General features: G+C 41.7%; 1 long non-coding RNA gene across 4 annotated transcripts in view; it reads left to right on the forward strand.

Moving 5' to 3' along the window:
• Window positions 1-5,486: 5,486 nt before the first annotated feature.
• Window positions 5,487-26,701, forward strand: part of LOC113462709 (uncharacterized) — a 41,387-nt gene continuing 20,172 nt past the window's right edge. For all 4 annotated transcript variants that reach the window (XR_015970788.2, XR_015970794.2, XR_015970776.2 and 1 more), the window contains exon 1: window positions 5,487-5,611. This is a non-coding gene — a long non-coding RNA (uncharacterized LOC113462709). The remainder of the gene's footprint in view (window positions 5,612-26,701) is intronic.

Below are 26,701 nucleotides of genomic sequence, written 5' to 3' on the forward strand. Positions count from 1 at the left end.
TGGGTTGTTGTGATTACGCCCGCGCACATATATATACACTTTCACAATTCTGTTTTGCTCTCACTCAGATAATATATTTAGTAATGATTTATATGATAGGCTTCTTTCCGACCAACTTGTTGACCAGTTGTAGTCAGGATCTCTCTCTCCCCCCCTTCTCCCCTCCATCCCTCCCTCCTTCCTCTATCTTACACGTGCACATTATTCCATCTCCTTATGCAGCCTTTATTAAATCTCAACTCTCTCTCCTCTCTCTCTCTCTCACTCACACATTCTCTATGACAATGAACATTACTTTTCTCCATGCCTTCATGAGTTCCATTGACCTTTTATTTATATTATATCTCTAAATCATTTTCTTGCCATGTATGTGATGGGCAGTGTGGTGTATGAGTTGGGTTTTAAGGGCTATTATGCGAACTCTGTTCTTAAATCATCATCTTAACTCTCCATTCTGCAGTTCCATATCTAGTGAAGATAATGTTTATCCTTTTAACTAGTATTATACTAAAACTCCTTGGTTTGGACTTTGGACAATCCATGTTTATAAATACATCTTTCATAAATACATCTCTCTAACTTTAAGATCTTGCTCTATTTTTAAGGGGAAGAAACATGTTAAGCGCATAAAACAAAAAAAATATTGCCTCATTGCAATTCCAGACATCTATTATCATATTCCAATTATTATAATTATCATATGTTTTCTCCTCTTTTTACTTCTGTCTAAAACCATTCAACAATCTTTATTTGATATCTCTTTACTGCAGTTATTTCACTCCTTCCTCCTCTTTTACCAAATAATGTGTTTTAGGACTAGCGATGGAAGAAGAGTAGAAGGATGGGTTCAAGAATCTCTATTTGTATCTATTTTTAGTTGTACTGCAACTTTATTTTCTATCTTATTTTGCATTTGTTTAGTCCATGGCACATGCTTTCTGCCGTCTGATATCTCTATATGTTTTTTTCGTTTCATTTTTTATTTCTTGTTTTGTATTTTTATTTTTGGTTTTATACTTTGTTCATTATTATCATTTGTATTTCAATTTGTGTTTCTTGTTTTTTGCTTCAAAAAATTCAGTTTAGTGTTTTTCAGTTTATATTCTTTTATTTTTTATTGTTTCTATGTATCCATTTTTTCGGTTTTTATTTAGTTTCGTGGATTTTTTTTATTAATTTTGGTTTTATATGCTTGTTCTAAATTTTGTTTTGTTTTTGTTTTGTCAGAGAGCAATGTGCCTGTTAGACACACTAAAAGATCTTTGTACCACATTGCAGAAGGAATTGGCTTGATTTTTGAGGGTTTGGTCAAATAAAAATGTTCATAGATAGCATCATGGGGAATCTTTTGTGCAACAATATGGTACCCTCCAGCATTTTTATTTCAAAAATTCCTTTTTATTTTCTTTTATTTTTATTTTGTTGCCATTTTTTGTTCATTTTCCATCTTTATTATCCCCTCATAAATTCATCCTCGTATTTTTTCATTCTTTTTCATTTTCTCAAATTAAAAATTCTTTCTTTTGTTTTATTATTTTATTTCTTCTATAATCTAGTTATTTATATCACCTTGTATTTTTGATTGTTCTATTTCTTTTAGTTTTGTAATTTCACATATATATAGCTTTGCATGTTTGTTTGGAATTTGATTTGATTTTAATTTTTTTCAAAGAAAATGCTTTTGTGCCCCTCGGTCATAGAAAGTCCCATATGCCACATGGTAGAAGGGAATTGGTGTGATTCTGGGAGGTTAGTGGTATTTCTGGGGGTTGGTCAAATAATGACGTGCCACACCAAATTGCCCATGCCATGTTGGTGCAAGAAATCTTTTTATGTGATTAAGTGGTTCCTAATGAGCAAGGTTTACCAAATCGATACCAATATCGGAGGTTGTACTAATCGGCTACCAGTTCAGTGCGATATAGGTCCGTACTGTGCCGTTCCAGAGTGTACCAAAACAGGAAGAGCTAGAGAGGGAGAGGGAGAGGGAGAGAGGAGAGAGGAAAAGAGAGAGGGAGGGGGAGGGGGAGGGGGAGAGGGAGGGAGAGAGGTCGAGAGAGGGCTTGAACAACCCTCGTCGTCGTCGAGGGGGAGAGAAGGAGGGCTCGAATAGTCCTCATCATCGTCATTGAGGGGGGGGAGAGAGAGACTTACCTGGCTATGGACCTCATCATCATCATGGCGTTGTCGTTGAACCGGCTAGGCACGGAGGCTTTGGGGTAGAGTTGCGAAACAGGGGATGGGCGAAGCAAAGCGGTGATTGTGGGCGAGCATTATATATCAAATCGAAGAGTTGGACTATGCCAGTAACTCACTGGTCCGATTTAGTTGAACTATGCCGGTAACCGACCGGTCCGGTTCAGTATGCCCCGAATCGGCCATTTCAGCATGATTTGGCTAACATTGCTTACAACATTTGTACTTTTAAGTTTTCATTGTCATATTTTTTTTTATTCTCTGTTTGTATTTTCTATTTACTTTTCATCTTTATTTTCTACTTTCAGATGTTCATTTTTCCCTTTTCTTTGTATCATCTGTTTCTATATATTCATTTTAAAGTTAGTTTCACATATTGTTACGTAATCTGGTTTCCTATATTTATCTGGTATTTCATTTTATCTTACTTTATGAAGGAAAAATACTGCGGCAGGCCACTCATTAACACAAAAGATTTCTCATCATTTGGTGAATGAATTGGCGTGATTTGTTGGCTAAGGACGATTTATGAGTGGTTGGTCAAACAATGTCATATCATGCTTGTGGCACATCGGCACAGGAAACTTCATACATGTCGCAACATGGATTTTTATTAAATTTGCTTGTTATTTTGTCTTTATCTCTGCTTCACAAATCTGTTTGCATTTTCTGTTTTGTAATTTTTTTGTGTCTTATCGTGTGTTTCATATTCATAGTCTTGAGTTTATTTTTGTTGACTATTTTGCAATCCATTTTTATATATTTGCTTGGAATTCCTTTTTTTTGTTTCTTGAAAGAGTAATTCGAAGTTAGTTACACAGAATTCCCTTGCCCTACATCATAGAGAGGATTGGTCTGTGATTCATATGGGCTGGTGCAATTCAGAAGGGGGAGGTTGAATTATTTTATGCCATGCCTGGTGCCATGTCAGGTTGGGGGATTTTTTTGTGGGACAGAGGGGCACTTCATGGCATTTCCTTTTTGAGAATTCAGTTTTTATAATTACCTTTTTATTCTATTCTGTCCCTATTTTCTATTTATTTTTCAAACTATTTCTCAAATTCAGTTTGTGTCCACCTTTTCTTATATTTTTATTCTTGTTATGATTTTATATATATTCAGTTTTCTTTGTTTATTTTGTTTTATATTTCACTTTTGCGATATGGTTGTTTAGACTTCTTTGAAGTTTCATTTTTTTATTTATTGAAAGAATATTTCTTTTGGTTGCCCATCAAACTCATAAAGAGTTTCTTGTTCCATGTTGTAGAGGAGATTGTGATCATTCAAGGGGGCTGCTGCAATTGATAGTGGAATTGGTCAGATAATGATGTGCCATGGTAGCATGGTGTCAGCTTAGAGAACATTTTGGATGATAGTGGTACCCTATAGCAATTTGCATTTTGAAATTTGGAGGTTGTGTATTATTCTTTATTGAATTTAATTTCTTTTCTGTGTTTTTTGGTATTTATTATAACTTTCACTATTTAGTGTTGCATCTTTTTTTTTTTTTTTAATTTTATTTTTGTATATTTTAGTTATTAGTTTTTGTATTTAGTTCTTCATTTTTTTAGTTTGTTTGTTATTTAATTTTTTGAACTGGTTTTATACATTTCTTTGGAGTTTATTTTATTTTATTATTTTAAAGAGGAATGCTATGGGTATCATTTAGTCACATGAAAAGTTCCTTGCACCATAGATGAGGAAATTGGTGTGCTTTGTGGGGCATGTTGTGCTGTTTGTGAAGGGTCAAACAATGACATTTCATGCTACCATTGTGTTATTTCTAGTGACGGAGGACTGTCTAATAAAAAATCTGGGCATACTTCTGTTTGGTGCAAATATAAAAATTAAAAAATATTTTTATTTTTATGTGGACTCTAGAACTAGAATTTTATGAAGACTCTAGTATTTGATTTCTATACAGATTCTTATGAGGGTTTTTGGTTGTCTATGTAAATGCATTACTATGTTAATTGAGAACATAGTTTGCATTATTGAGATCTGAGAATACAGAATATTGAGTTGCTCTCTTCCTCTGCCTTCTTCTCCTCTTCTCTTCTCTCCTCCTCTTCTTTCTCCTTCTCCTTCTTTTTTCTTGCGTCATCTAGTAAACTTTGTTGTGTGATGGTGGCATAGCATTTTCCGTTTTGAAATTTAGTTTTATATTCTTCTTTTCTGTTCAATCTTGTCTTTATTTTCTGTTCATTTTCCTTTTAATTTACCTTCATGACTATTGTTTTTGTTTTTTCTGTTAGTTTATTTTCTTTTGTCTTTATTGTCTCTATTTATATATATTCAAATTTTTTAGTATATTCTATTTTATTTTATCATTTAATTTGTTATCTGGTTTTATGTATTTGGTTTTGTATATTTGCTTGGAATTCCAGTTTTTGAAAGAGCAATGATGTGGGCTACCACTCAACCACATCCTTATGCCACATGGCAGATGGGATTGGTGCAATTTTTAGGGGCTGGTTCTTTAACAAGAGGTTGGTCAAGTAATGATTTGTGATGCTGATGCTACATTGGCATGACAAATTTGTGGCAAGGTGGCTCTGCATAGTATTTTTCTTCTTTAAAACTTAGTTTTATATTTTGTTTATTCTATATTTGTTGCTTTCTGTTTACTCCAGTCTTGCATTTTCTACCTGCACAAGTTCAGTTTTCTATTTCTTTTTTAGGTTTTTTATTATATATGTATGTATATATGTATGTATGCATGCATGTATCTATGTGTATATATGTGTGTAGATATTTGTTGAAGAGTACACCATAAGAAGCTGCGAATGTTGCAAGGTGCTTGTGAACTGCCATCGTTCTTTTTGTTTCACTGAAACTTCTTCACAGTTCAATTCTCCCCTTCTTAAACAGCATTAGCAATAATTAACAATTAGAAATTTATTGTCTATCTATGATTGATTGCGTGTATTTCATTAATCTAGGTATTCAATCTCTTCTCTATTATATTAAGGTTATTGTGGTTCTTTTGAGGGTTTCTTGGTAAGCACGTTTTCTTTTATTGGATGTGCATTTAGTATTGCTATATCTTTCAAATGAGATAGCGATAACTTAATAAAACTGAATTTTGTTTGTCAGCTTTCCATTTACCAAGGCAGGCGGTGTGTAGATGATTGCATAATAGTATTGCAAGTTCTGGTTTATAATAGTGGAGATTTTCACTGCTTTTGTATGATACCTTTACTTGTTTAAGTTTGGTTTGTCAGGTGGTTTATAATAATAAAAATTTTCAATGAAGGGAACCTCATGCACTGGGCTGCCATTTTGTCAGGTTGATGCTCACTTCATCGCAGGTTGGTTTTGCAGCTGGAAAACCCCCTTCCCACTTCTATCAGCAATTCCAAATGTCTTTATTCATGCTTGCGATTTCTCACCTCTTGCAATTGTGCTTGTTAAGGTATGAACTTTCATTAGTACTCTTGGTTTTTTAATACAGTTGGAGCATTGCAGGGGTCTTTCAGCGGCTTTAATTTCATAAAGTATATTCTTTTCCCTTAATTTTGTACACGCAATGTTCTATTGTTCTATAACCGTCTTATATCCGGCAAACATGTGCCCGCTCGGATATATTTGAATGGCTGCAACCTTATGATCTGGTGGTGTGTTACTTAGCTTATGCAATGCATGCACTCTCTCTCTCTCTCTCACACACACACGCACAACACCCCCCCCCCCCCCCCCCACACACACACGACTATTATGCAGGCTTTATTAAACCTCAGTTCTCTCTCTAAGACAATGAGCATTCTTTGTTCCCCATAAGTTTCATTGATCTTTCTCTTATGTCCTTGAATCATTTGTTTGATCATGGATGTTATGATGGCGGACCACCGCAGGAGAGAAGAGAGAAAGAGAAAGAAGAAGGGAAGGAGGAGGAAGAAGAGGTTACAGAGACGCAGGAAGAAGAGGTTATAGAGACGCAGGAAGAAGAGAAGAGGAGGAGGGAGAAGAAGAAGAAGCTGAAAGGAGGCTAGGATTTTTTATTCAATCATTCAATTCTCCTAATTCATGAGCGGGGTGGCCCTTATATAGGCCTTACATCATGAATTGATCAAGTCAAACAATTAACAACTAACCAAACTTGGACCCTTCAATTAAGTTCAATTAAGTGACTAAGTCAATTAATTGATTACATACCAAATTAAACCTTACTAACATTAGACCACTAAACCAATTGATCACACCCAAAATTGGACCTTTATAATTAGGTTTTACATTGATCAATTGATCCAATCACTTGACTCAACAACCAAATCGACTCCAAAATAACAGAAACACAACTAAATCGACTCAAACAAAAATAACTAATAAGGCAATAAAAGAAACATGACGCAAACTCGAATGGACCCGATCTGGGCCTGACTCAATCCGGTGGCTCAGGATCCTCTCGTAGCCATAATGATGTCATCCCCTGGTGCGGGTGCGAGCGAGCGACTCTGATGGCTCGATCATCTGAACGAACGGCTCTGATGTCCCCATCATGTTATGTACGATATTGTGCTTGACTTGGGATTTTCAAGGGCTGTTGTCTCTCTTTATCTTAAATCATCGTCTTAACTCTCCATTCGATAGTCCTGCATCTAATATAGACAGATACCATGTGTCTTATTGATATTATTGTGGTGCAAACTTTTTTGTTTGGACAACAAACTCCCTGCCTATAAATACATCTTCTATAGATATACTCCCATACCTTTTTCTTTATTGTTGTTTGAAACCATTCGACAATCTTTATTTGATATCTTATCAGTGGAGTGCTTCCAATTATTGACCTTTCTCTATTGCTTTCTTTCTTCCATCCCAGTTATTTTATGGAAGACGTATTTATAGGCATAGAGTTTGTTTTCACTTATAGATCTTTTACCATTTCTCAATCTTTATTTGATATCTCATCATTTGTCAAGTAATTGTATGCCATGCTGGTTCTACATGGGCATGGGAAATATTTTGTGGTAGGGTGGCTCACCGTGGCATTCTTAAACTCTGTTTTATACTTTCTTGGTTTTGATTCTTATTTTCTATTTAATTTCCAGTCTATACTTTTACTTTCACAAAATTCAGTTTTGTTTTCTGTTTTATAGTTTACTTTCTTTTATTTTTGTTATCTATCTTTATGCATATATTCATTTCTTCAGTTTTTAATTTAATATAGCTTTGTAATCTTGTTAGTTTTGTGCTTATAGATGTTGTTGTGGTTCAAATTTGGCCCGAGGGTGACCACGCCGGAGGAGTCGAGGGAGTTGCCTGTCGAGACGGAGAAAGGACGCCATCTCCCGCGCGCCAGTGTACCCGCACAGCCTCACCGGTGTTTTCGGTGAGGGCCCTCCAATGCTTAAGTTAGCATGTAGTATATTTGTTGGCCAAAAAGTCCTTAAGCGTTATCTGATGGGGCTATTTATAGTCTCCGTAGAGATGCCCAGGTAGCGGAGGTATGGTCTGTCCTCATCATGAGAGGAGATGGCGCTGGCCAGGTGGCGCCGGCCACGGCTTGCTTGAGGCACACAGTTTGAGCTGTCCCTGTGCGCGATATGGCGCTGGCGTGTGCTGTAGGGTATGGCCTTTGTCAGCAGGCATGGTTGGGGCAGCAAGGCATAGTCTTTTATCGACGTGTCTTGGACGGGCCATCATGCGAAGCATGGTGCAGTGAGGTTGCCGCAGGGCATGGCCGCGGCGCGTACTGGGCGAGGTTAGCTCGGCTATTGGCAGGGATCGAGTTCAGCTTAGCCTTCGACGGGGGCCGAGGTCGGCCTTGCCCGCTTGGTAGGGTGCTGAAGTCGGGCCGGCTTAGGAGCCACGATATATGTTCAGTGAGGTCGGCTTGGCGGGTTCTGAGATTGGCCTAGCCTCCTTGACTTTGAAGTCTGCTCAGTAGGGTGCCCCGAGCTCGAGTCGGGGCATCATTGCCTGCGGTCGATGGAGCCTCTTCGGCTCTTGGTCGGCATTATAGGATGCTCTAACCTCGGGCCGGGGCGCATCATCGTTGTAGACTCCCAAGGAGGTTGCCACAGGTCGTAGCAGTGGAGAGATCTGGCCGAGGTCAGCTTGGTTGGCGTTGTCTGCTTGGCCGGAATGGGGTGGTCCCCTGTTCTGAGCAGGACGATCCATTTTGTCCCTTATTATTTGCCCTCTGACTTCCAAGGTCGAGTTGCTCTTTGGCTCGGGCGAAAGAAGTAGCTGGACTGTTGGTCATCCTACGCTGTAGCCAAGTGCTCATGAAGATGTGTGCACCAAGCTGGGTACACCATCATTAGGGGCTGGTGGCTGCAGGACGAGTTCTGCAAGCCGAACTTGAGTGGATCAGGCTGCCACATCATTTCAAGTGAGAACAGCTGCGGGAGCTCTTTAAAGTATTGCGTTGTCACGACCCCCGCCCCGTTCCGGCGGGCCGCCGCGACAATCCTAGGGTGCGGGTAGGCATAAGGCCACCAGCCACCGCGTAAAACCCTACTACCTATCAATCATCAATAAATTTTAAAAATTTTGGCATGAAACATGCACAAAATAATCACTTTTCCTATAGTGACCTGTCATGAAACATGCACCTTCTCAATACTCTACCAAAAAGGAGTATAATCAAGACTACCACTCACTCGATCACGACCCAATCTGATGCAGGTGCATGAACATCAGACACCTTGCATGCCATTTTCAGAGTATTAAATGGCCGAATTTAGAAAAGTTATTAACATAAAGGTTTCAGGTCTCTTTCTCTTCTTTCCAACAAGCCTAAGAACATTAAAATCCGAGTTATGGTTGGAAAGTTATAGGTATTTCAAGAGGCAGGTGTCTTTTGACCTTTTAAATTCCCTAAGAGAATTTAGTTGGTTTTGATGTCTTTTATTGTGTGAGTTACCCATATTAAGGTGACTTTTGATCTTTCATTTTCTTTTGTCTTTTCATGTTACCCATGACTTGCCTATAAATAGTCATGAATTGTAATGAGAAGGCATCTAAGTATTTGAATGAAAGTTATCTTCCTCCTTGCACAAGAAATTTATCTTATCTTTTCTCCCACTTCCATTGGATTGCAAATTGATCCAAGCGGTATCAAGTGGTATCAGAGCCAGGTTATCATCTCTTGACGTTTCGAGAGGAATTCTATCGCATTTCTCGTGGTGGTGTTGACGCAAGCTTCAACCAACCATGGCAAGCCGAGGCAACCAAAGTCGTTCTAGCGATGAAGAACCTCGTAGAGAGCGAGATCTTCGCGACATAGAGAATGATGAGTTGCGGCGGCAAGTCCAAAATCTTACCGAAAGGTTGGCTCGTTATGAGCAAAACCCGAGTGAAGAGGAGGGCGGCACCACTGAAGAAGATCGCAACACCTTCCGTGACCAAAGTTTACGTCGTGGTAGGAGGAGCAACTCTTCTTCATCTCACCAACATCGTCATCAATTTCGATTTTCAGACATCAGGGTAGACATTCCTGAGTTTGAAGGAAAAATGCAACCCGATATCTTTCTAGATTGGCTTAACACTGTTGAGCGGATCTTTGACTACAAAGAGGTCCCCGATGAGCTTAAAGTGAAGATTGTAGCCATCAAACTTCGAAAGCATGCATCAATATGGTGGGAGCGCCTCAAGTTGCAAAGAGCAAAGGAGGGCAAAACCAAGATTCGTACTTGGGAGAAAATGAAGAAAGAGCTTCGCAAAAAGTACCTTCCCGAAAATTACCTTTAAGATGCATTTCTCACTATGTATCAATTCACTCAAGGGATGCGAACCGTGGAGGAGTACACTGAAGAGTTCGACAATCTTATGGTTCGTTGTGGTGTAGCAGAGGCCGAAGAGCAAACAATAGCTCGTTACCTTAGCGGATTGAGGCGTGACATCCATGATATGGTACACCTCCATTCTTTTATTTCTCTTAATGATGTTATTAAACTTGCTACTAAGGTGGAACGCCAACTTCAACAACGGCGAGAAAAGGGTTTAACAAATGCTCCTGGAGGCCGAAATTTCAAGCGTGAGGGCATTCCTAACCGGGGGAGTGCATCGCAATCTCATTCATCTTCTACATCTAAGCCAACCACGATGGTGAAAAAAGATGCTTCATCTTCTTCTCGGCCAACATCATCTCGACCTCAATGTTTCAAGTGTTCTGGCTATGGGCACATTGCTTCTGAGTGTCCAAATAGAAGAGTGGTTTCTCTTGCCGAAGAAGGTGATAGTGAAGAAAATGAGTCAGACTCTATATATGATGAAATTGAAGGAGACATCACATATAGTGATCATGGTGAAGCTCTTGTGGTCCGTCGAACCCTGAATTCAATACGAAGCGAAGATAATCACATGTGGCTCCGACACAACATCTTTCATACTCGATGTACGGCTCATGGCAAAATTTGCAATGTTATTATCGATGGAGGAAGTTGCGAGAATTGCGTCTCAATGGAGATGGTGGAAAAGTTGAAACTCAAGACAAAACCTCACCACCACCCATATTCTCTTTCTTGGCTCAAGAAAGGAAATGAGGTAAAAATTTCCCAACGTTGCCTTGTTCAATTTTCAATTGGGAAAAATTACCGTGATGAAATATGGTGTGACGTGGTTCCTATGGATGCTTGCCATTTACTTTTGGGGAGGCCATGGTTATTTGATAGAAGGGTTGTTCATGATGGATACAAAAATACTTATGCATTCTTGAAGGATGGTGTCAAAATAACCCTTGGGCCTTCAAAAATGGACAACACACCCAAACCCATTAAGGGAGAGGGAAGTACCTTTTTGTCCATGGCAGAGTTTGAAGTTGAAATTCGAGAAGCCTCCCAAGCATATGCTCTTATAGTGGTGGAATCTAATCCGGAGGACAATTTATTGCCACCCAAGATTACTTCTTTTTTGCAGGAATTCCGAGATGTGACTCCCGATGAAATTCCTTCTGGTCTTCCACCAATGAGAGAAATTCAACATTGCATTGATCTTATGCCAGGTGCAACTTTACCAAACAAGGCGGCATATAGAATGAGTCCCAAGGAGCATGAAGAATTGCAAAGATCAAAAACGGCATTCAAGACAAGAGATGGACTATATGAATGGCTTGTGATGCCATTTGGGCTCTCTAATGCACCAAGCACATTCATGCGCCTCATGAATCAAATCTTCAAGCCTTATATAGGTAAATTTGTCGTTGTTTACTTTGACGACATTTTGGTCTATAGCAGGGATCAAGAGCAACACTTGGAGCATCTTAGACAAATTTTTATGACGTTGCGAAAGGAGAAGCTCTATGTCAACCTTCGCAAATGCGACTTCTTGACCGATAGCCTAATATTTTTGGGTTATATGGTCACCGCCAACGGCATCAAAGTTGATCCTAAGAAGATTGAAGCTATCTCTAGTTGGCCGGTACCTCGTACCATTCATGAGATCCGGAGCTTTCATGGGTTGGCCACATTTTATCGAAGGTTTATACGACATTTTAGTTCTATTATGGCCCCCATCACAAATTGTTTGAAAGGTGGATCCTATCAATGGACTATGGAGGCTCAAGAAAGTTTTGAGAAGCTTAAGGTATTAATGACAACGGCCCCTATCCTTGCCTTGCCAGATTTTGAAAAAGTTTTCGAGGTGGATTGTGATGCCTCTAATGTGGGCATTGGCGCAGTGCTTAGTCAAGAAGGACGCCCTATTGCCTTCTTTAGTGCCAAACTTGGAGATGGGCGAAAGAACTATTCAACATATGATAAAGAATTTTATGCTATTGTTGAGGCTCTTCGTCATTGGCGGCACTATCTTGTGACTAAGGAATTTGTTCTCTACTCCGATCATGAAGCCTTGCGATTCCTCAATACTCAACACAAGCTTAGTGCAAGGCATGCCAAGTGGATTGAATTTTTGCAATCTTTTACCTTCACCATCCGTCATAAAGCCGGAAGTCTCAATCAAGTTGCGGATGCTCTTAGTCGAAGACATGCTTTGTTGTCAACCTTGGAGATTAAGGTAATCGGTTTTGATTTCATCAAAGATCTCTATTCTAATGATGATTATTTTGGCGAGATTTGGGCTCGATGCAGTGATGCTCCTCATGAAGATTATTCAATTCAAGAAGGTTACTTATTTAAAGGTAACCAATTATGTATTCCTAATTGCTCTCTTCGCCAAGCAATCATCAAAGAAGCCCATAATGGAGGACTTGGAGGACACTTTGGCCAAGACAAGACTTTAATCCTTGTCAAAGAAAATTTCTTTTGGCCAAAGATGAGAAAGGATGTAGAGAGACATGTCAACTTATGTCGAACATGCCATATTGCCAAAAGCCGAGCTCAAAACACCGGCCTTTATACTCCTCTTCCTATACCTCAAGCTCCATGGGAGGATGTAAGTATTGATTTCGTTCTTGGTCTTCCTCGCACTCAACGTGGAAAGGATTCGATCATGGTGATTGTTGATCGATTCTCTAAAATGGCACATTTTGTACCTTGCGAGAAGACCTATGATGCATCTAAAATTGCTGATCTTTATTTTCGAGAGATTGTCAAACTTCATGGCATTCCAAAGACTTTCACTTCGGACCGAGATTCAAAATTTGTAGGACACTTTTGGCGGACTTTATGGGCGAAATTGGGCACCAAACTTCAGTTCAGATCTTCTCATCATCCACAAACCGATGGTCAAACGGAAGTGGTGAATCGAAGCCTTGGCAATCTTATTCGAAGTTATTTGGGCAATAACAAGAAGCAATGGGACTTAATTCTTCCTCAAGCGGAGTTTGCATACAACCGCTCAAGTAGTTCTACTACCGGTGCTAGTCCTTTTGAGATCGTCTATGGGTGCAATCCTAATGGCCCCCTTGATCTAGCTCCCCTTCCTCATGTTGTTCGATTTAGCGGTGATGCAGAAGCAAGAGCTAATGAAATCAAAAAGATGCATGAGCAAGTTCGATCCAAGATTGAGAAGAGCAATCAAAAGTTTAAGGAGAGAGCTGATAAGTATCGACGCTCGGCATCATTTAAAGAAGGCGACCTTGTATGGATTCATCTTCGTAAAGAACGATTCCCCCATGGAAGATATAGCAAATTACAAGATCGTGCTGATGGACCATTTCGAGTTCTTAAGCGTATTGGAGAAAATGCCTATCAAATTGAACTTCCTGATGACTATGGAGTTTCTGCTACCTTCAATATTTCTGATCTAATTCCATATCATGATAAAGAAGAGGCATTGGACAACTCGAAGACGAGTTGAGCTTCAACCGGGGGAGTATGATGCAGGTGCATGAACATCAGACACCTTGCATGCCATTTTCAGAGTATTAAATGGCCGAATTTAGAAAAGTTATTAACATAAAGGTTTCAGGTCTCTTTCTCTTCTTTCCAACAAGCCTAAGAACATTAAAATCCGAGTTATGGTTGGAAAGTTATAGGTATTTCAAGAGGCAGGTGTCTTTTGACCTTTTAAATTCCCTAAGAGAATTTAGTTGGTTTTGATGTCTTTTATTGTGTGAGTTACCCATATTAAGGTGACTTTTGATCTTTCATTTTCTTTTGTCTTTTCATGTTACCCATGACTTGCCTATAAATAGTCATGAATTGTAATGAGAAGGCATCTAAGTATTTGAATGAAAGTTATCTTCCTCCTTGCACAAGAAATTTATCTTATCTTTTCTCCCACTTCCATTGGATTGCAAATTGATCCAAGCGGTATCACAATCATAAATTAACATCAGGGTTGGGAGTGAGGGGTCAAGGGAGTGCAATGCAACTCAATATACCACTAAAAGGGGCTCTACAAGTCTTTGAAATAGAGGAAATGAAATCAATTTACAAAAGAAGTCATTTTACAACTCAGAACCAATTTAACTACTCATAAAGGAGTATAATCAAGACTACCACTCACAAGTCTTTGAAATAGAGGAAATGAAATCAATTTACAAAAGAATTCATTTCACAATTCGGAATCAATTTAATTACTCATCTACCCCTCGTAATTATTCTCATTGTTCCCTCAAATGCATGTACAGAACAATCAAGCATGGAGAACAAAACATAGAGGAATCTACCACAACAATTAATCAATAAGCTTAGGTGGAATCAAATCACACTTAGCAACATTCATGAAAATGAATAGGGAATGTGCTCATGGTGCAAAGTACAAACTCCCACTCACCTGTCAATCCGGCACAGTCCTGATACGCCTCCAAAAATCTACAGCAGGTAGTGGAAAACTTCTTTCTCTTGTTCCCTAGCTTCTTGCCCAACTGATACATGCATTTACAATACATTTAGTATTATATCAAGGTTCATAATCTACGTGCCAATCATAAATATAGGAAACTTTTATTGATTCAACTCCCCCCTTTTTTAAATCTTTTCCTTTTTCCCTTTTTTCCTATCAATTAATCTTCCCCTTATATGTATTATGATGCAAAAGCATCACACACACCTTAGGCCATTGTCATAGGGTCAAGGTGCGAGAAAAAGTCAAAATCCTCCTTCACTAAAAATTTCACTGAAGCGTGAGTCGACCCCAACCTCATAGTCGACCCCGACTACAGAGCCGTAAAACTTCATTTTCTGGACTCTCAGAGAGAGTCGACCCCTAATCTGCCCCGAGTCGATTCCAATTGACCTCGAGTCAACTCCGGCACGTTTTGAAGCGACTCCCACCATTTTCTCACTTTTTTTCATCTCGGATGAACAGTAACCCGGACTGACAGTGGGTCACTTCATCCCGGTTTTGATCTACTTTTTGAACTCCAAATTTTATGAAATTTTTACCTAACATTCTACACTCATAGAGGATTCCAAAGAGGTATCATGCATTACTATCGGAGGCCGTTTGACCCCCGAAACAATTCGCTGAAGTTGGGACTTCGACACAGTTTTTCCGTAGTGCCGGAAAAACTTGTCGAAATCTAATTCTTCATCTTTTAACCACCTCTACAACCCTTATCCGACCCCTCTAGACTACATCTACCCTTTGTATAGCCTAATTTTATAAAAAAAAAAGGTAGGGATGAGTATTTACCTTTTTCTCTTCGGAGGATTGGGTTTTTGCACCGAGGGAAAGGAGACCGACCCTTCCCTTTTTGTTTCAGCCGGCACACAACCGAGATCCCCCCTTCCCTTCTCTTCTTTTTTCTTTCAGACTCTCCCTCTCCATCTCTTCTTCTTTCTTTTTCCTTCTTCTTTTCCTTCCTTTCTTTTCTCTCTGTGACTCTCCTTCTCTGTTAAAAAACCCACCGCCTGAGACTCCTCTCCCTCTCTGCCTCAAATCCAATGTCTGAGCCAAACCCATGAATTAAGTCACATCACAATGCTAAATTTTTCATTTTGCCCCTAACACTTCAACATATCTACTATTATGCCATTAACTTTTGATTCCTTTCCAATTTTACCCTTACCACTTGAACGCATCTGCAACTATGCCATTATCTTTTGATTCCTTCCAATTTTACCCGTTATATCAATTTTAAAGGACTATTCTATTCCTTTTTATATAATTTTTTTTTTTTGGGTTATTACATCCTCCCCCCTTTATAAAATTCGTCCTCGAATTTAAAAGAGTAAATTACCTGATTACTCAAAGAGGTGAGGGTATTTGCTCTTCATACTTTGCTCCGACTCCCAAGTGCATTTTTCAACATTGTGCCGGTGCCATTGGACCTTCACCATACATATTTCCTTATTTCTCAGCTTCCTGATCTGAGTATCAAGGATAGCTATAGAAAACTATTCATAAGAAAGGTCTCCCTCTACTGTAACTTCCTGCACTGGTAGCACATGGGATGGATTTGGCACATATTTTCGGAGCATAGATATGTGGAATACTGGATGCACATGGCTGAGGTTTGGAGGCAGTGCTAATCTGTAAGATACATTGCCAACCTTGTCTAGTATCTCAAAGGGGCCAATGTATCGGGGACTAAGCTTGCCTCTCTTTCCAAACCTCATTACTCCTTTCATAGGAGAGATCTTTAGGAATACATGATCCCCCGTGCCAAACTGCACATCTCTCCTTCTGACATCTGCGTAGCTCTTCTGCCTATTAAACACTGTCCTCAACCTTTCCTGTATCACTAACACCTTTTCTGATCAGTGCATCTACTACAACATTAGCTTTTTTCCGGATGTGAGTAGAGCAGCAATACTACCAGAAGTTTTTCAAGTCGGTGTATCTACCTCAACATTAGCTTTTTCCCGGGGAGTAGTGTATAGACAAGGCATAATTTTTATCAATTCCAATCATCTTCCCTGTCTCATATTGAGTTCCTTCTGGGTAAAAAGGTATTTTAGACTTTTATGATCCGTATACACTTTACAAGATTCATCAATCCGAAACAGAAGGTATTTGTTCTTTATTGTTACGTTGTCAATCCACGATAACCAACACATAACCTCAAACTTCCATCTTTCTTTTTTACAAACAATACTAGAGCTCCCCAAGGTGACACTCTAAGTCAAATGAAGCTTTTATCAAGCAGATTTTGCAACCGTTCTTTTAATTCTTTTAGTTTAGTTGGAGCCATTCTATAGGGGGTTTTTGAAAGTTGGTGTGGTATTGGGAGTCAAATTAATTACAAATTCAATCTCTCTCTGGTGGCAAACCAGGAAGATCTTCCGGAAAAACATCAAGATATTCATTCACTACTGCAATATCCTCCAATTTGGTCTCCCTTCAAGTATCCATTGCACAGACTAAATAAGTCTTACACTCCTTTCTTAATGCCTTCCTAACTTTAAGGGCAGAAATTAAATGTAATGATGAATTACATTACACAGATGCATCGCTTTGAAAGAAGAACCTTGGTTCTTCAGATATCTGGAATATCACTCTTTTACTATAGCAATCAATATGAGTGTGGTACTGAGACATCCAGCCTATTCCCAAAATGATGTCAAAATCTTGTATGTCAAATTATATAAGATTTGTCACTAACTCTCCTACCCTATTTGAATTATGCAATTCTTGCATTAATGTCAACAATTACTATTTTCTATAGGGGTGTAGGAACATACAATTGTTCTAGTTTCTCAAGTATGCAGTGTAATTATCTAGAAAAACTAACTGTAATAAAGGAATGCATAGTGCCAGAATCGAACAAAAGAGGGATCAATCAAACTGACTGGTAATATACCTGTTACCACCCGATCATTGGCACTAGCATCTTGGTAGGTCAGTGCAAAACTCGAACATTGCTTCTTGGCCTCTGCTCACCAGGTACAGGAGGTCTGGGCTCATTCCTCCTCTTGTACGGGCAATCCCGTGCCAGGTGTTCAGTCCGCCCACAACTATAACATGCTCCCGCTCTCCTTATATAGGGCCCACTATGGGGTCTACTAGAGTAAGTGCGGGCCCTGGGCTTCTTTTGAATTGGAGTGCCCCTGAAATCTCATGGCCTGCCACTCTGACTTCTAGCGGATCTATATCTCATTAGGTCAGCCCTTTCTTTATCAGATCTTTTTAATTCAACCTCCACTTTCAAAGCTCTGTCCAAAATATCCTTATAACTGGAAATTATCTGTAAAGATGTTTGGGACCTGATCCTGTATCTAAGCCCTTGTTCGAACCGGTTGGCTCTACTCATATCGTCCTCCATGAACTGGGGGCAAAATCGACTCAGCTCCTCGAACCTATTGGCATAATCCAGGACAGTCATGTGTTTGGACTGAGACAGCGATAAAAACTCATTCTATTTTATTTGCCTGACTGAGTCCGAAAAGTACTTAGCATAAAATATCCTCTTAAAATCTTCCCAGGTCATTCCGTCGACCTCATATGTTGTCTTCATAGAGATCCACCAATAATCAGCACTCCCCCTTAGCATAGAGGTAGCTAATTTGACTTTTACCTCCTCGAAAAATTGGAGTAACTCATACATCTTCTCCATTTCCCGGATCCAGGTCTCAGCTGTCATGGGATTGAATCCACCATCAAACATCGGTGGATTCAACCTACGGAACCTCTCGTAATAGGAATCCATCGGCCGTACAGGTTGGGCAGCCAACTGCATCTGCTGCTGTTGCTCAAGCAGTTGTGCTATTAACTGGTACGCTCCTGCCAAATCTGCCTGGGTTGCTATGGAGCGTGGAGTAGTTTGTGAAATTGATTGGCTATCAGGGTCCAGGGAAGGTGCCCTTATTTCTCTTTCATTCTCCATGTTGCTTATGGCTACCTAGCAGTCAAGAATTTATGATGAGTTTACATAAATTATCTCTTAACATAGCAAAATAGCAAAAACCATCAGAGAGGTCACATAGTCATATCATAATTAATCTGAGAATCTACAATATTCACCTTCTCTTAACACAAACCTTCATTATTGAAAAATCTAGTCTTCCATCACAGTCAATATTTTTGACCAATTTAAATTGACTCGATCCACTATACTTTCGCTGCACAACTCTGATCAATATCCTCCGAATTTATTAATTGACTTTCTATCAAAATACAAATCTTGATTGTAAACTGAATGATATAAAATTTTGTCTCAAGTAGAGCTAAAAAAAGAACTCTGTAGTCTCATCCCCAAATATATTTTACTGAATTGTAAATGACTTATAAAATAACATATAGAAAAATCCTATGCTCCATAGTATAATCCTATACTTAATCCTGACTCACCCTATTATTCTGACAGGACTTTTCTTAACCTTTGCTCTGATACCACTTCTGTCACGACCCCCGCCCCGTTCCGGCGGGCCGCCGCGACGATCCTAGGGTGCGGGTAGGCATAAGGCCACCAGTCACTGCGTAGAACCCTACTACCTATCAATCATCAATAAATCTTGAAAATTTTGGCATGATACATGTACAAAATGATCACATTTCCTATAGTGACCTGTCAGGATTATCTCAATACATACAACAATACTACCTGTCAGAGCAGCAATTACATAATCTGTCATATAATGAACCTGGACAATATATATCAATACATCATCTCAGGCATATAACTCATCTGTATAAAAATCTGGTTCCCATTCCATTCATGGTCAAACCCATATCCGCAACAGGATCTATGACTGTAACTATACACTATATACAACAGAAGGTTTATAATACACCAAAATGTATAAACCTTTATCTATATTATACTATGAAGCGGTATAGCTAGCAGGCAATTTCTAATCCTGCTCCTCTCTATACAACACCTGCCCTGCAATCAAAAACACCAAACTGGGTAGTGAGTATATGGATACTCAGCGAGTGGAGTAGAGAGTACTATGCACATGAGACAAGATACAATTATGGCTTGAGGTGAAATCTCAAGAGCATATGAGCAGTCATCAATAACAGGGTGCACACAACTCAACATAAGAAATATGGAGTAAATCATCACCGTATTGCCACAATCATAATCAACTCATCGGGAGCATATATAGAATAATCAAATAAACATGAATGATACATCATGAATACGCTCAATAGATCATAACACTGAAATATGCAAATCGGGTGTCAATATGCTAAGTCATCACCAGACAGTTGTCGGGAGGTGGGTTTTACGCCCCAGGCGGACCACAACAACTTCCTACTGTCACATGCATATGCAGGATAAGACACCATACTGATAATGTAAATGCTGGTCAGTATCCAGAACAGAAATTCATAGAAATATCTCACATCTATATACTATACGGCACCTCGCGAGAATTCTACATCTGCGGAAAGCCATACTGCACCTCGCGGGGTCTTACTATGCCCGTCGGCAAGCAGAATATAAGTCGTAGGATTGGCCGATCCTACGCCTAGGGCCGTTCCCCCCTAGGAAGGGACTGGGTTCCGCCCACCCAGAAGGCTACTATGTGCACACAGGCCGATGTCCAACCCCCATCGACTATAGGTGTCCTGCAGATACTGCCAAGCCAGGCGTAAATGCCATAATGCACATTCTCAATACTCTACCAAAAAGGAGTATAATCAAGACTACCACTCACTCGATCACGACCCAATCATAAATTAACATCAGGGTTGGGAGTGAGGGGTCAAGGGAGTGCAATGCAACTCAATATACCATTAAAAGGGGCTCTACAAGTCTTTGAAATAGAGGAAATGAAATCAATTTACAAAAGAAGTCATTTCACAATTCGAAATCAATTTAATTACTCATCTACCCCTCGTAATTACTCTCATTGTTCCCTCAAATGCATATACAGAATAATCAAGCATGGAGAACAAAACATAGAGAAATCTACCACAACAATTAATCAATAAACTTAGGTGGAATCAAATCATACTTAGCAACATTCATGAAAATGAATAAGGAATGTGCTCATGGTGCAAAGTACAAACTCCCACTCACCTGTCAATCCGGCACAGCCCTGAGACGCCTCCAAAAATCTACAGCAGGCAGTGAGGAACTTCTTTCTCTTGTTCCCTAGCTTTTAGCCCAACTGATACATGCATTTACAATACATTTAGTTTTGTATAAAGGGCCATAATCTACGTGCCAATCATAAATATAGGAAACTTTAATTGATTCAACTCTCTCTTTTTTAAATCCTTTCCTTTTTCCCTTTTTTCCTATCAATTAATCTTCCTCTTATATGTATTATGATGCAAAAGCATCACACACACCTTAGGCCACTGTCATAGGGTCAAGGTGCGAGAAAGAGTCAAAATCCTCCTTCAATAAAAATTTCACTGAAGCGTGAGTCGACCCCAACCTCATGAGTCGACCCTGACCACAGACCCGTAAAACTTCATTTTCTGGACTCTCAGAGAGAGTCGACCCCTAATCTGCCCCGAGTCGATTCCAGTTGACCTCGAGTCAACTCCGGCATGTTTTGAAGCGACTCCCACCATTTTCTCACTTTTTTTCATCTCGGATGAACAGTAACCCGGACTGACAGTGGGTCACTTAATCCCGATTTTGATCTACTTTTCGAACTCCAAATTTTATGAAATTTTTACCTAACATTCTACACTCATAGAGAGGATTCCAAAGAGGTATCATGCATTACTATCGGAGGCCGTTTGACCCCCAAAATAATTCGCTGAAGTTGGGACTTCGACACAGTTTTTCCGTAGTGCCGGAAAAACTTGTCGAATCCAATTCTTCATCTTTTAACCACCTCTACAACCCTTATCCGACCCCTCTAGACTACATCCATCCTTTGTATAGCCTAATTTTATAAAAAAAAAAAACTAGGTAGGGATGGGTATTTACCTTTTTCTCTTCGGAGGATTGGGTTTTTGCACCGAGGGAAAGGAGACCGATCCTTCCCTTTTTGTTTCAGCCGACACACAACCGAGATCCCCCCTTCCCTTCTTTTCTTTTTTCTTTCGGACTCTCCCTCTCCTTCTCTTCTTCTCTCTTTTTCTTTTTTTTACTTCTCTTCTTCTCTCTTTTTCCTTCTTCTTTTCCTTCCTTTCTTTTCTCTCTGTGACTCTCCTTCTCTGTGAAAAAACCCACCGCCTGAGACTCCTCTCCCTCTTTGCCTCAAATCCAACGTCTGAGCCAAACCCATGAATTAAGTCACATCACAATGCTATATTTTTCATTTTGCCCCTAACACTTCAACATATCTACTGTTATGCCATTAACTTTTGATTCCTTTCCAATTTTACCCTTACCACTTGAACGCATCTGCAACTATGCCATTATCTTTTGATTCCTTCCAATTTTACCCGTTATATCAATTTTAAAGGACTATTCTATTCCTTTTTATATAAAAAAAAATTTGGGGTTATTACATGCGTGCACGCTCTTTTTCGAGGCGTCGCTGGATGGAACGCGAGGGGTCAATCATTAATGTCCTGTTCTCCGAAGCGGCTCTTATGACCGTTTTGGTCTTTAATGTTACGATCCAGAAAGATCCACTGGGAGAGCTTCTAGAGCTGCCATGCGGCAAGACCTGGCTATGCGGCTGCCCAGGTTAGCCAATCAGGGGTTGGGATAGGATATATAAGGTCTTGGGGAGACCCTAGGGCCCTCATTTGGTTTCTCTTGCTTCCATCCTTCTTTTTTCCGGCTGTCATCTTCGTTATGAGAAGTTGCAGGGATGATTTTCAGCAATAATACCTCGATGGCCCGACACAATAAAGGGGTGGTTGCGTCGGATGGAGCTCGGTCTGAGGAGAGGTTGAAGAATCTCATCACTGGCATCACCAAGGGGTTCCGCTATAAGATACGCTTTGTCTTGGCTCGCCAACGCCAGGGTGAGTGATGTCTAGAGTAAGCGAGCTTGCCGAGGCACACGAGCTCGTCGCCAAGGTGACAGTCTGGGGATGCTGCGGGGGCCGCCACTAAGGTTGGGTCAGAAGCTGCTCAAGCTGACAATTCTTTTCAGCTTGTTTTCTTTATCCTTTTGCTCTTGCTAGATCGATCACTTAGGCCTTTTTGTATTCAGCCCGATCTTAAGGTCGGCTCGTTTTGTACTCGGCCCTTGGCCTTTCAATATTAATAAAGTGCATTTTCTTCAACACTTTGCATTTTGAAATCTGGCAAAGTATTTGAACTTATCTTGCTTGGAGCTTTGTATTCAGCTAACAAGGTCCGAACTGCATAGTTTGGGTACTGGCTTAGCCTTCATACTGCCAGATAACTTTGGCCAAGTCGCTGTGCTCGGCCCTTGCTCCCAACTTCGCAAAGTTGGCGAAGAGCTCGCTGCTCCCAAGCTTGTCCGCTGGGGCACTTTAGGCACCCAGGTCGAGCATTAGGTCTGCTTTGGACCTCTTTGCGAGAACTGAGCTCGTGATCCTCTTTTCGCACTGTAGTGTGCTGGGAGACCTTTTAGGTAAAAGGTCGTCATGAGCTTTGGCGCCTTCTTGCGTTGTAGATCTTTGTAAACTTTAACTGGGGCGCTTGATTTAAGCTCGGGTTGCTCTTAAATTTTTTCCGAAGCCGAGGTCAAGAGAGCCTTTTTGGCTCTTGGTCAACGCTGGAGGGTGCCCCCGCTCAAATCGGTGCGTCATTATAAATACTGGCGGTCGACGAGACCTCTTCGGGTCTTGGTTGACATTGCAGGGCGCCCCTACTCAGATCGGGGCGTCATTATAGATACATGCAGTCGACGGAGCCTCTTCGGCTCTTGGTCGATCCTGCAGGGCGCCTCGAGCTCAGCTCGAGGGGCGTCATTATAGGTACCTACGGTCGATAGGGCCTCTTCGGCTCTTGGTCGATCCCGCAAGGCGCCTTTCGAGCCGGATCCTGCAAGGCACCCTGAGCTCGGCTCGATGGGCGTCATTGTAGATACCTGCGGTCGACGGGGCCTTTACGGCTCTCGGTCGATCTTGCAGGGCGCCCCGAGTCCGGCTCGAGGGATGTCATTGTAGATACCTGCGGTCGACGGAGCCTCCATAGCTCGAAGGGTGATTCTGCAGGGTGCTCCGAGCCCATCTCGAGGGGCGTCATTGTAGATACTTGCGGTCGACGGAGCCTCTTCGGCTCAAGGAGCGATCCTGCAGAGCGCCCCGAGCCCGGCTCGAGGGGCGTCATTGTAGATACCTGCGGTCAACAAGGCCTCTTCGGCTCTCGGTCGTTCCTGCAAGGCGCCTCGAGCCCGGCTTGAGGGGCGTTGTTGTAGATACCTGCGGTCGACATGGCCTCTTCGACTCTCGGTCGATCTTGCAAGGCGCTTCGAGTTCGGGCCCGGGACGTCATTATATTATGGTCGTGGGCTCGTGTCGTGAGAATGACCAAGATATGCCGATTCAGACACGGCATTCCAGAGATACTTCAAAAAAATCCTCAAAGGCTGTTTTCATTGATAATATCTTCTAAGATTTGCAGAATTCCAGCTTCTAGGAACTAAAGTACCATCTAGAGATTCCAGCTTGTAAGCTCCAAGTCGCTGGACCCGGACGACTCGGTATGGTCCTTCTAGTTCGGGGCGAGCTTTTTTTGCTTTAGAGGTCGGGGGAGGCTTCAGCCTTCCTCAAGACGAGGTCGCGGATCTGGAAAGATTTGACTTTAATTCTGGAGTTGTAGTATTACGCTGCTTTTCCCTGGCATCTCGCCATCCGAATTTGAGCTGCCTCCCTTGTTTCTTCAAGTAGGTCGAGGTTACTCCGAAGCCGTGCCGAGTTGGTTATGGCATCAAAGCCTTCAACCTGGGGCGAGGGTAACCCGACCTCAAGGGGAATGACCACCTCTGTGCCATAAGATAGGTGGAGGGGGTCTCTCTAGTGGAAACTCGGAAGGTCGTTTGATATGCCCACAAGACATTGCAGAGATTATCGACCCATTGCCCTTTTGCTCGGTCCAGTCTGGCTTTGAGCCCTTGCAAGATTGTGTGGTTGGTCCCTTCTGCTTTTCCGTTGGTTTAGGGATGAGCCACTGATGTGAAGTGATGGTCAATACCAAGCTCGGAGCAGAATTTCTTGAACCAAGCATTATCAAATGGGCGGCCATTGTTGGATATGATAACTTGGGGAAGCCCAAACCGGCAGATTATCATCCTCCAGACGAAGCTCTGCACCTTCGGTTTGGTGATTTGGGCTGCAGGTTCTGCCTCGACCCACTTTATGAAGTAGTCGACAATGACGATAAAAAATTTTCTGTCCTATAGCTGGAGGGAAGGGCCCCAATATATAAATTTTCTATTGTGCAAATGGCCAGGGGGCACTGATCGACGTCAATGGGACCGAAGGTCTGCATTGGACATTGGTGTGGCGTTGGCACCGGTCACATCTTCAGACGAAGTCCGCCATATCCTTTTGCAGTATGGGCCAGTAGTATCCTTGCCGCAGAATCTTATGCGTTAGGGCTCTACTCTCTTGATGACTTCCGCAGATTCCTTCATGTACCTCCTGCATCGCATAGTCCGCCTCTGAAGGGCGGAGGCATCTGAGGAGTAGCGATATGAATGATCAGCGGTACAGCTTGCTCCCGTACATGAGGTACTGAGTGGCCTGACGTTCAAGACGTCGAGCTTCAAGCTTGTCCGTAGGAAGAACTCCGTGTTGTAAGAAGTCGATGAATGAGTCCATCCAGCTCGGCTCGGTTTCTGTGCACAGTACCAGTTCAGGGTCTCCTGTGCTCGGTGCCTTCAAGCACTCGAGGAAGGTGCTTTTTGGGAGTTCGGCCGAGCTAGACATTGCTAACTTCGACAGCAGGTCGGCTCTTGCATTCTCCATCTTGGGGATATGCTGGATGTCGAAGTTGCTCATAGTTGAAGTGATGTCCTGTACCTTTTGGAGGTACTTCATCATTGATGGCTTTCGAGCTTAGAAATCTTTCAAGATCTGGCTCACCACGAGCTGGGAGTCGTCGAAGACCTTCAGACGGGGGACATTAAGCTCCTTGGCTAATTTCAGCCTGGCAATTAGCACTTCATACTCTACCTCGTTGTTGGAAGTGAGGAACTCGAAGCGCAAGGCTTGCTTTGCCACCACTCCATTCGGGCTGGTAGAATGAGGCCTGCGCCGCTGCCCTCCGAGGTCGAAGAGCCATCTACATTTAGAATCCAGGGTTGTTTGGGGACACCTTTTTCTTCCTCCAGACTGAGCTCGGTTTGAGGGTCGTCCGGCAGAGTAGACTCCACTAGGAAGTTAGCCAGCATCTGTGCTTTGATCGCCGGCCTCGGGCGATACCCGATGTCAAATTCTCCAAGCTCAACTGTCCATTTTGCGATCTTTTCGGCCCGGTCGAATCGCTGCAAGATTTGTTTTATGGGCTGGTCGGTTAGCACTGCTATGGTATACGCCTGAAAGTAAGGTCGAAGCCTGTAAGCCGAGGTGACGAGTGCGTAGATTATTTTCTTCAGCTTGGAATATCTGGTCTCTGCATCTCGCAGAATTTGGCTGGTGTAGTAGACAGGCCTCTGGCATCTTTCTTCTTCTCTGACCAGTACCGAGCTTATGGCCGTCGGGGAAGCCGCGAGGTACAGGTAGAGAAGTTCTCCGCACTGGGGCTTTGTAAGCAGCGGAGAAGAGGCAAGATAGCGCTTGAGCTCGTCAAAAGCTCATTGGCACTCGGACCACACAAAATCCTTCAGCCTCTTGAGAACCTTGAAGAAGGGGAGGCATCGTTCCGTTGATTTGGCACAGATCTTCTGAGGGCAGCTACCCGTCCAGCGAGCCGCTACACCTCTTTGACTGTCTTTGGCGGTGTCATATTTTGCAACGCCTGAGTCTTCTCGGGGTTTGCTTCAATCCCTCGTTGTGTCACAACGAAGCCAAGGAACTTTTCAGAAGTGATTCCAAAGGCGCACTTCGTGGGGTTGAGCTTCATTTGGTACCTCTGGAGGGTGGAGAATGCCTCGTTCAGGTCGGCGATGTGCTGCTCGGCCGCCTGGCTCTTCACTAGTATGTCATCCACGTAGAACTTCATATTCCGCCCGATCTGATTCTTGAAGATCTTACTGACAAGCCGCTGATAGGTTGCCTCGGCATTCTTTAACCCGAAAGGCATGATGTTATAGCAATGGAGGCCCTTGTTAGTAATGAAGGCGGTCTTCTCGTCTTTTGGTGCCATCTGAATTTGGTTGTACCCCGAAAAGACATCCATAAAGGTCAGGAGTTGATGTCCGGAGGTGGCGTCGACGAGCTGGTTGATGCTTGAAAGAGAAAAGCTGTCCTTTGGGCAGGCCTTGATCAG

This window comes from Phoenix dactylifera, chromosome 1 (assembly GCF_051530095.1).
Source record: "Phoenix dactylifera cultivar Ajwa chromosome 1, Ajwa_hap1_PhDact_Kaust_v1.1, whole genome shotgun sequence".
In the NCBI taxonomy this organism is placed as follows: domain Eukaryota; kingdom Viridiplantae; phylum Streptophyta; class Magnoliopsida; order Arecales; family Arecaceae; genus Phoenix; species Phoenix dactylifera.